Consider the following 9985-nt stretch of genomic DNA (forward strand, 5'->3'; position numbering starts at 1 on the left):
ACAACTCTCTCAGATCAACTCAAGATGTTCCTTATTAAGTTTTCTTTAAGCTCACTAACTAATTAAACACTAACTGCCAACATCAGTGCGATTTGAAGAGGAAGTGGGAATCACTGTACGCCATGAATAACAGACTGTTCTTTTTCAGCCCTTATCTTTACAAATTGTGTGGGTATGTGTGTGTGTGTTGTCCTAAAGGCAGGGAGATAAATAAAACTGAAAACCCTAATCAGATTGTATTAGTATTCACAGCAGTTTAAATCCCCAAATCCCCATCCTTACGCAGCTGTAATTCATTCAGCTTTAGTTACCGTACCCATGCACCTATCATTGATTTAGATTCAATATCAACTGCTGGAAGTAAGGCATTGGGTTGAATCTTATTTTAAATCGACCCTAAGATAATTACCAAAAACAGTGCCAAGCTCCTTTTTACTTTGCAGTCCTACAGCTCATAATTTAAAATGCTTTCCGCTGCCAGCTAATTACCCTGTAATTATGTAAATATTGGATGTGTGATTAAAAGGAAGACCAAAATATTGTACACCAATGGTACTGCGAGTGTAGGCCATTGTTTCACACCGGCATTTAAACCATTTCCATCAGATAAAACAAGACTATTCAAAGTATATTCTGATGGTATAAATAGAGGGTGTTGTATGTATTTTCTCCTCACCAGATAAAAAGACTGTCAGTATTGTCTGTGCATTGATGTGTGTGTGCGTCCAGGTGAGAAGGATGAGGAACAACTCAGTTCAAGTAATTATGAAGTGTGTGTGTGTGTGTGTGTGTGTGTGTGTGTGTGTGTGTGTGTGTGTGTGTGTGTGTGTGTGTGTGTGTGTGTGTGTGTGTGTGTGTGTGTGTGTGTGTGTGTCAAAATAAGTATTCCACTGGTTGCCCTTCCTTCACCCGAGAGCAAGGAATCAATTATTCATTACATTGTGTTATTGCACATAATCATACCCCTGTCTGCCCTTTGCATATACAGTATAAAGCATGACTTAATTGTTCATGACTAAACCTGGGTTTCCATGGTAACGCTGTATGCACCTTCAGCGATCATGCTTACCAGATGTGAATGTATACATATCATGCTAATCATTGAGGCTTTATGAGGCAATTTACGCGGCTTTGACACTTTATAAGAAGCGTTGTGGAAAATGTATGAATGGTAAATCCAAATGTGATTTAAATATGATGTGTTCCGTGTCCGATTCTGCGAGTGAAAAAGCACACACATTAAAGGAATGAAAGAGTGGGAGAAATAACAAAAACTGTTTGAAACTTAGACACAGTGTGGGACTGGTGTGTTGTGATCATGTGTGCATGGACACACTGTATTTTTTATAACATGCTTCATTTTAGTTGGCACTAGCCCTGATATAAATTCTGTTTTGGTGTGTATAACGGAGGAATGCAATTTTTTTTCTAACCCCGATCAATTAAAATGTGAGCACAAACAAACAACTATTGAATTCCTCAGAGAGTGGGATCACGTTCTCTCTTGATTAAGCAGTTTGAATCCCTAAGCGGATAACGTGACTATCTTTACTCCCCTGAAGCCTGATTAATTTATTTACAAAAGAGGGCCATGGACTATCAAATGTTTCTTACGGCCTCTTCGTCTACACAGCTGAGATCAAGCGATAAGACTATCTCTATAATGATAGTTCGACAGCTATTATTTATAAGAGCTCCAGCATTCCGGAATCCACTGGATGCAGCCTATTGTTCTTGGTAGTCCAGCAGATTACAAATGTTGTACCTGTCATAAGTATGTGTTGTCACTTGCTGGTGATAAGGCAGTTATGTTGCCACAAGAGGTTTCACTCAAAGTAAGAACCCCAGGTAATAATTACACTGAAATGAAGCATTATAGATATATATCAATTTGTAAAACAGCTTGTGGAGTTCTGCCAGGTTGTCATACAAATTGAAAATTTTAACATTTCTAAATTCACTGAGCATTAGAGACTGAACTAGACCTTACGGGGCCATAATACAACTTTGGTGGGTGGCCTACCCTGCACTGTTCTGTGCATTCTCACTATATTTGGCACAGAAGTAAAACATACGTATATTATTATTATTTTGAGTAAGAGCTGAGGAAAACAATAACCTTCTTATTTATTATGCTTGTTGCGTATTAGGTTGAACATGATGCCATTCATCATACTGAACTGAATACCTGAGCAAGACCCAATAGTCACTGAGTAACTTACTGCAAAATGAAAACATCTAAAAAAGTGTGTCTTTAATAACAAAATCCTGTTTTCATTATCAAAATTAGAGCCGTAATTACCTTTTCGGATGCCTCATGAGCAAGTGCATCCTTTTGCCTTGCAGCCTCTTTCAGCACCAGTTTAACATTCACGCATTCACGGAGCTTGTCTATAAACTGAGTTGACCTGTAGGTGTGCAGAAATGCTTTGCTCTTGTTTAGGAATAGTACTACAATGTCCAGCTGCATTCGTTGTGTTCATTTTTTTTGAAAGAATGCTACATCTTTCTTACAGTGCAGACGCTTTTCTGCTTGCTCTTGCCTCTGCTTACTTTTTATGCTGATTTTCCTATTCTTATTCTCTGAAAACTTCGAGCAGCGGCTCCTGGACATTAACTTATCACTGGGACAGTTCATCTTCGTAAATAGACGGAGGGTTTCAGCCATATTTCAACATTTTTACGACGACGTCAGTCTTACAATAGCGTGGCCTAGCAACAGCTAAAGCCTGGTAGGCTACTGCTATTTAGCTTAAGCTAGTTGGTAGCAAAATGCCTCCGTTCTCTACAGATGACTTCCAGAAACTTATACAGAAGATGGCTGTGTTGGAAATGAAAATGCAACGGTTGGAAGTTAACGTGGAAGTGAATGGACTATGTCGTGGGAATGACACGACTTTACCAGTGTTGCAAAGTAATGGAGAAGGGTATGCTAACTCACAGCTAGTTAGCAGCTACAAGGATTCCAAGGAACAGGAGGGCTGTGTACCGGGTAATAAATCTACAAGTGGTAGTCCTCCCTGGAACTCTCTGGGTGCAAAGCCTAAGAGTAAATCACTTCCATGGGATTTGGGAGGACGGATAACAGGCAGAGCCCAGAGCTCCGAAATATGTGATGCGACCGGCTGGCCTGCATTGTTATCACCCAGGAAGAGCGCCTCTTCAACCCCTATTCATACTAGGAAACAGCAGTGGACAGCTGCTAAAGGGAGAATTACAAACAATCCTCCTAAACCACCAAGTGTGCCAATCCAGAACAGATACTCTCCGCTGACCGAGAACCGGAGATCTGATGACCTGGATAACCTGTCCTCTTCACGCAGCAGGGTAAAGACCAAAAGTAAAAGGCTAGAGGGAAAGCTAACGACTGGGCCTGAAACTCTGATTGTGGGTGACTCTGCTGTAAGAGATGTAAAAGGTCTGTGTAATAAGAACAACATCAAAGTACTCTGTTTTCCCAAGGATGTGGTCTCTGACTTCGCTGAGAAGATCCTGCATATTGGGGCTGAACATCCGATTGTGAATAATGTGGTACTGCACATTGGAACAAATGATGTTGTGAAACAACAGTCAGAAGTGCTGAAAGAAGACTTTAAATGTTTGTTGGAAACTGTCAGCTCTCTAAATGCAGAGGTGTTCATCAGTGGCCCTCTACCGCCAGTCAGAAGAGGAGTGGAGAGATTCAGCAGATTGTTTGCACTGAACACCTGGCTTTCAACGGCCTGTACTGACCATTCTGTTCATTTTATTGACAATTTTAACTTTTTCTGGGATCGCAGACATCTTTTCAAGGCAAATGGAGTTTGCCTGAACAAGTCAGGAGTGAAATTGTTTATCTCTAACATATTCAACTGCCTGCGTCATCAATCTGTTCCCTCTGCCAAGGACAAGCGGCAAGAGGAATCAAACACGAGAAAGACACAACACATCACGCAGAAAACCCTGAAGAATTATCACTGCACCCGCCTGAGGAATGTTCTGATTATGGGAGACATATGAGACACATGGAGGAGTCTCCACTGCCCCCCCCCCCCCTGTCAACGCCTTTGAGGATACTCCGTTCACCCTTTCACCCTCGCCCACCCTCGCCCACCCTCCTGGAGATCGATGAACACACAAAGGAGATACAGAGGGTTGGCACCGATTCCTTCCTGGAGTTCAAAGACCAAACGAAGGCGATACGCAGGGCTGGCACCATGTCCTTTACCCCCGCTCCTCAACGACGCCCACCAAAATCACCGCGGAGACGCGCACCATCTCCCCCGTCCTCATCACCGCGCCTACATCAACCACCTCCCCCCCCTGGCAGCATGTCCTCTACCCCCGCACCATCTAGCCCGTCTCCATCACCGTGCCTACGTCGACCACCTCCCCTCCCTTCGAGGGGGCTTCTGCAGTCTCCGAAGCCTGATAAGGATGTGTGTGTACAAAACACAACAAACTCTTACTGATATGTGATGGGTCCAGGCTCAAGGGCGTATGGCACTCTCAACTCTTTCCAGGACATGTCGGGGCCCTGCCTGCCAGTAGCTTTGCCGATATCTGTGTTGATAGGTAATAGATTAAGAGCGGTGAATCATAGAAACAGGAAGCGCTCAAACGTTTGTGTGAGTGTATCTAATTTAGCAGTGATTCCATGTCAGCCACAGCTTGTTACAAAAAACATGACTGATAGTGTGTTTAACAAACTTAAACTAGCTTTATTAAATGTCAGGTCTTTGGCAGGAAAAACATTTTTAATCAATGATTTAATCACTGAGCACAATCTCGATTTTATGTTTTTAACAGAAACTTGGATTGAACAAAATAACAGTGCAGCTGTTCTTATCGAATCAACCCCTCCCAACTTTAGTTTTATGAGTCAGGAAAGAATGCATAAGAAAGGGGGTGGAGTTGCTATTCTGTTCAATGATTCCCTTCAATGCAGGAAGACATCGTATGGAAACTTTGATTCTTTTGAATATGTGGCCCTTCGGCTGAAATGCTCCTCTCGAGCTCTGTTCCTAAATATCTATAGACCACCCAAATACTGTGCAAGCTTTTTTGATGACTTTACTGAACTGCTGTCTATAGTGTGTATTGACTTTGACCGTCTAGTCATTGTTGGTGATTTTAACATCCATGTTGACAACCCCCAGGACAGAGGGGCTAAAGAACTGTTTTGTGTTCTTGATAGCTATGGACTGACTCAGCATGTGACGGAGCCCACGCACAATAAGGGGCACACTCTGGACTTAATTATCTCAAAGGGTCTGAATATCTCTAAGGTTGTGGTGACTGATGTTGCACTCTCTGACCATTCCTGTGTTTTCTTTGAGAGCTCTATTTCTGTTCACAAAAATGTTCAAAAAGAGGTAACCACAAAGCGATATTTAACTGAAAATACTAGGGAAATGTTTACTCAGAATTTCTCTTCCACACTTGCCCCTGCCAACATCTCAGTAAATGAGCTAGTAGATCATTTTAATTCAAAAATTAAAAATGTTATAGATGCCATTGCTCCAACTAAGGTAAAGGAAGTGACTGGCAAGAAAATATCTCCATGGAGAAAGGCCATGACCGTGAAAACAGAAAAAAGAGAATGTCGAAAAGCTGAACGCAGGTGGCGAAAAACAAATCTCCAGGTTCACTTTGAAATCTATAAAGAGAGACTTGGCCTTTATAATTTGGAATTGAAAAACGCACGACAATCGTTCTTCTCTGACATCATTACCAAAAACAAAAACAACGCACGTGCCTTGTTTGCTACCGTCGACAGACTAACTAACCCCCCAGTGTCAGTAGCCTCTGAATTTCTATCCACCAGGGCGTGCAATGATTTTGCCTCCTTTTTCACTGACAAAATTCAGAAAATCAGACAAGCGGTCAGTGCCTCTGCATCAGGAAAAGCAAATGTGTTGTCCCTATCTCAACTTAACATCAATTCAGACATCATGACACAATTCCATCAGATTAATGATAAAAACCTAGAGGACATTATTCAACTTCTGAAATCCTCCTCTTGCTGCCTTGATATTATTCCAACAGGATTTTTCAAAGATGTTTTGCCTTGCATGGCCTCAGATCTACTTCATATAGTAAACAAATCTCTTCACTCAGGTATTTTTCCACAGGCCCTGAAAACTGCAGTCATTAAACCGCTCTTAAAAAAGAATAATCTAGATGCTTCAGTAATGAACAATTACAGGCCCATATCAAACCTCCCATTTCTAGGTAAAATCATTGAAAAAGTTGTTTTTCAACAGTTGAGTAATTTCTTGCATTTAAATGACTGTTTTGATGTGTTCCAGTCAGGCTTTCGTCCAAACCACAGCACTGAGACTGCTCTTGTAAAGGTCTTTAATGACATCCACTTAAACACAGACAGTGGCAGAACTTCAGTGTTAGTATTATTAGATCTCAGTGCTGCGTTTGACACTGTTGACCACAGCATATTACTAGACCGACTGGAAAACTGGGTGGGACTTTCGGAAACAGTTCTGAATTGGTTTGAATCCTACTTAAAGGACAGAAACAACTTTGTTTCTATAGGTAAATACACATCTGAGTTGACAAATATGACATGTGGGGTTCCTCAAGGCTCCATCTTGGGGCCTCTTCTCTTTAACATCTACATGGTACCACTGGCTCAGATAATGAAGAACAACAAAATAAGTTACCATAGCTATGCAGATGACACACAAATGTACGTAACAATTTCACCAGGAGACTATGCTCCAATTCAAACACTGAGTAAGTGCATTGAACAAATCAATGACTGGATGTGTCAGAACTTTCTCCAATTAAACAAAGATAAAACTGAGGTAATGGTTTTTGGAGCCAAGGCAGAACGTATAAAAGTTAGCGCTGAGCTTCAGTGTGCAATGTTCAAAACAACTGATAAAGCCAGAAATCTAGGTGTAGTCATGGACTCTGACCTGAGTTTCAACAGTCACATTAAAACTGTTACTAAATCAGCCTACTATCACCTAAAGAATATATCTAGGATTAAAAGACTAATGTCACAGCAGGATTTGGAAAAACTTGTCCATGCTTTTATCTTCAGTAGACTCGACTACTGCAATGGTGTCTTCACAGGTCTCACTAAAAAATCTATTAGGAAGCTGCAGCTAATTCAGAACGCTGCTGCTCGAGTCCTCACTAACACTAAGAAAGTGGATCACATCACTCCAGTTCTGAAGTCTTTACACTGGCTTCCTGTGTGTCAAAGAATATATTTCAAAATACTGCTGCTGGTTTATAAAGCACTGAATGGTTTAGGCCCAAAATACATTTCTGACCTCCTGCTAAATTATGAACCATCCAGATCTCTCAGGTCTTCAGGGACTGGTCAGCTTTCTGTCCCCAGAGTCAGAACTAAACATGGTAAAGCAGCGTTCAGTTATTATGCTCCAAATATCTGGTACAAACTCCCAGAAACCTGCAGGTCCGCTGCAACTCTTACTACTTTTAAACCCAGGCTGAAGACTTTTCTTTTTGTCGCTGCTTTTAATTGAACTATTCATATCTTAGACTGCACTGTAACTTTTATCCATGTACTTTTTTCTTTTAATGTTTAATTGACAGCACTGTAACTTTTATCCATGTATTTTTTCTTTTAATGTTTATTTTATTAGCTTTTCTTTTTAATGACTGATTTTAAATGCCATTTTCTTAATCTCTTTCATTTTTTGTAAAGCACTTTGAATTGCCTTGTGTTGAAAAGTGCTATATAATAAACTGTTGCCTTGCCTTGCCTTGCCTGCCTTGCCTTGCCTCTGCCTTGCCTTGCCTTGCCTTGCCTTGCCTTGCCTTGCCTTGCCTTGCCTTGCCTTGCCTTGCCTTGCCTTGCCTTGCCTTGCCTTGCCTTGCCTTGCCTTGCCTTGCCTTGCCTTGCCTTGCCTTGCCTTGCCTTGCCTTGCCTTGCCTTGCCTTGCCTTGCCTTGCCTTGCCTTGCCTTGCCTTGCCTTGCCTTGCCTTGCCTTGCCTTGCCTTGCCTTGCCTTACATCATATATACATTTGTTTTTGTATTCGGGATTGTGGGAAACGGTATTTCGATCTCTCTGTCTGTACCATAGGGATTGACTATAAAGTTGACGTTGACTTGTGTGCAGACCTGGAATCTTAATGATTAATTGTTGTTGTTGCCATGGACTAGGTATTGATTCTATTCATAAGGACAGCTGTCTTCACCCTTACCTTAAGCAAAGCCTTTTTGGTTGTGATGTGGTAGCATAAAGGATTATTTTGTTCTTCCACATCCAGCAAAGCCTCGACAAGCGTTTTATCATGGCCCTTTAACAATGGGCCACCATTCAACACTGAAAATGTGCTAGCAACATCCACTGACTCTTAGGTCAAACTTGCCACCATCATGTGTTTAGGCTGCACATGATACATAGAGCTTGAGGATTCGTCTTCAACATCCTGGCCTGGATCCCTTTTTTTGTACCTTGCATGTTGATGCTGATGGTTGAGGATTGTTCGAGGATTGTCCGAGGATTGTCCTCTGCCATTCTCAAAGGGAATGGTGATCAACTCCAGACTGATTAGAATCATTTAGTATAAGCCAGAGGTGTGGACTCGAGTCACATGACTTGGACTCGAGTCAGACTCGAGTCACACATTTTATGACTTGAGACTCGACTTGACAACATCACAAAAGACTTGCGACTCGACTTGGACTTGAACACCAATGACTCGGGACTTGACTTGGACTTGAGCCTTCTGACTTGAGGTGACTTGCTACTTTAATTCAGAGGTCTCCAACACGCCGATCGCGAGCTACCGCTAGAAGAGCACACTCCCGTCGGGGAAAGCAGAATCTTCAGCCGCTCCGACTCTTGCTGAGAATCCTTGCAGGCAGGGGCGGGTCTTTATTTAGCTGGGCCACCATGCGGCCAATCATATGCGAGGACACACTAGGATCATACCATTATGTGAAAGAAGGGTGGGGGCACAGCATGTGCAGAGCGACGGGGAGACGGGGAGCCGGATTTAAATGCAAGCGCGTCGGAAAAAGTCAAGAAATGAGCGAAAACCGAAAAAAGAAGCAGCATCTGGCTGCTTTTCAATGATATTGGAGAAAGCAAAGCTGAGTGCAGGATTTGTAAAATGAAAATAACCTTCAGAGCAGGGTAAACACTCAGGATTTATTGTCAGAGGTGGGAGAAGTTCAGACAATTTAAAAAAAGTTACAATCAGGGTTCCCGCGGGGTCTTAACAAGTCTTAAAAAGTCTTAAATTTGATAATCAGAATTGAAGGCCTTAAAAAGGTCTTAAATATGATTCAGAAGGTCTTAAAAATTATCGGATTTGAAAGGTACTTCTATGTTGCGATAGCGTCTAAATGTGTTTTGGGGGAAATGTCCGGGCTGCAAAGTAACCAGTACGGTAATAGCCTTCCAGTTCCCCCCAACAATTTGTATTGAATTAAATCAACATGGAACCAGTAATCACTAACTTTGTTTCCCCCGGCCCCTTGTTGGAGAACACCCAGCTAGTAACCTAGCAACCAAGCTTCAGCTCATGTAGCCTATCTTCGAATCTACTTACAAATAAATATGGGGAAGTGTAAGTTCAACCGTATTTGGTTGGAAAACATCTAATTTAGTGCTTGGTTGAAACCAGTGGAGGGAACGTGTTTGAAGCCCGCTGCACCTTTTGCAAAATAAATTAGTGTTTGTTTTGCTAGTGGAGCGTTGGCTAGTGCAGCGTTAGCTAGTGCAGCAGCAGCTAATGCAGCGTTAGCTAGTGCAGCAGCAGCTAATGCAGCAGCTCCCGCAACAACACCGGGGGACCTCCGGGCTAAGTTTGGGTCTACGTCAACCCTAAAAGCGGAGGTGCTGTAGACGCTAAATACCGTAGCTAAACACCAATCATACAACAGCAACGATGAAATAGTGTAGCCAAGGCAGCAGAGCTCTGAATATAGCTCTTGTCACTCTCTCTCAGACACAGACACACACACACACACACACACACACACACACACACACACACACA

Source organism: Gymnodraco acuticeps, unplaced genomic scaffold (genome assembly GCF_902827175.1).
Source record: "Gymnodraco acuticeps unplaced genomic scaffold, fGymAcu1.1, whole genome shotgun sequence".
Lineage (NCBI taxonomy): Eukaryota > Metazoa > Chordata > Actinopteri > Perciformes > Bathydraconidae > Gymnodraco > Gymnodraco acuticeps.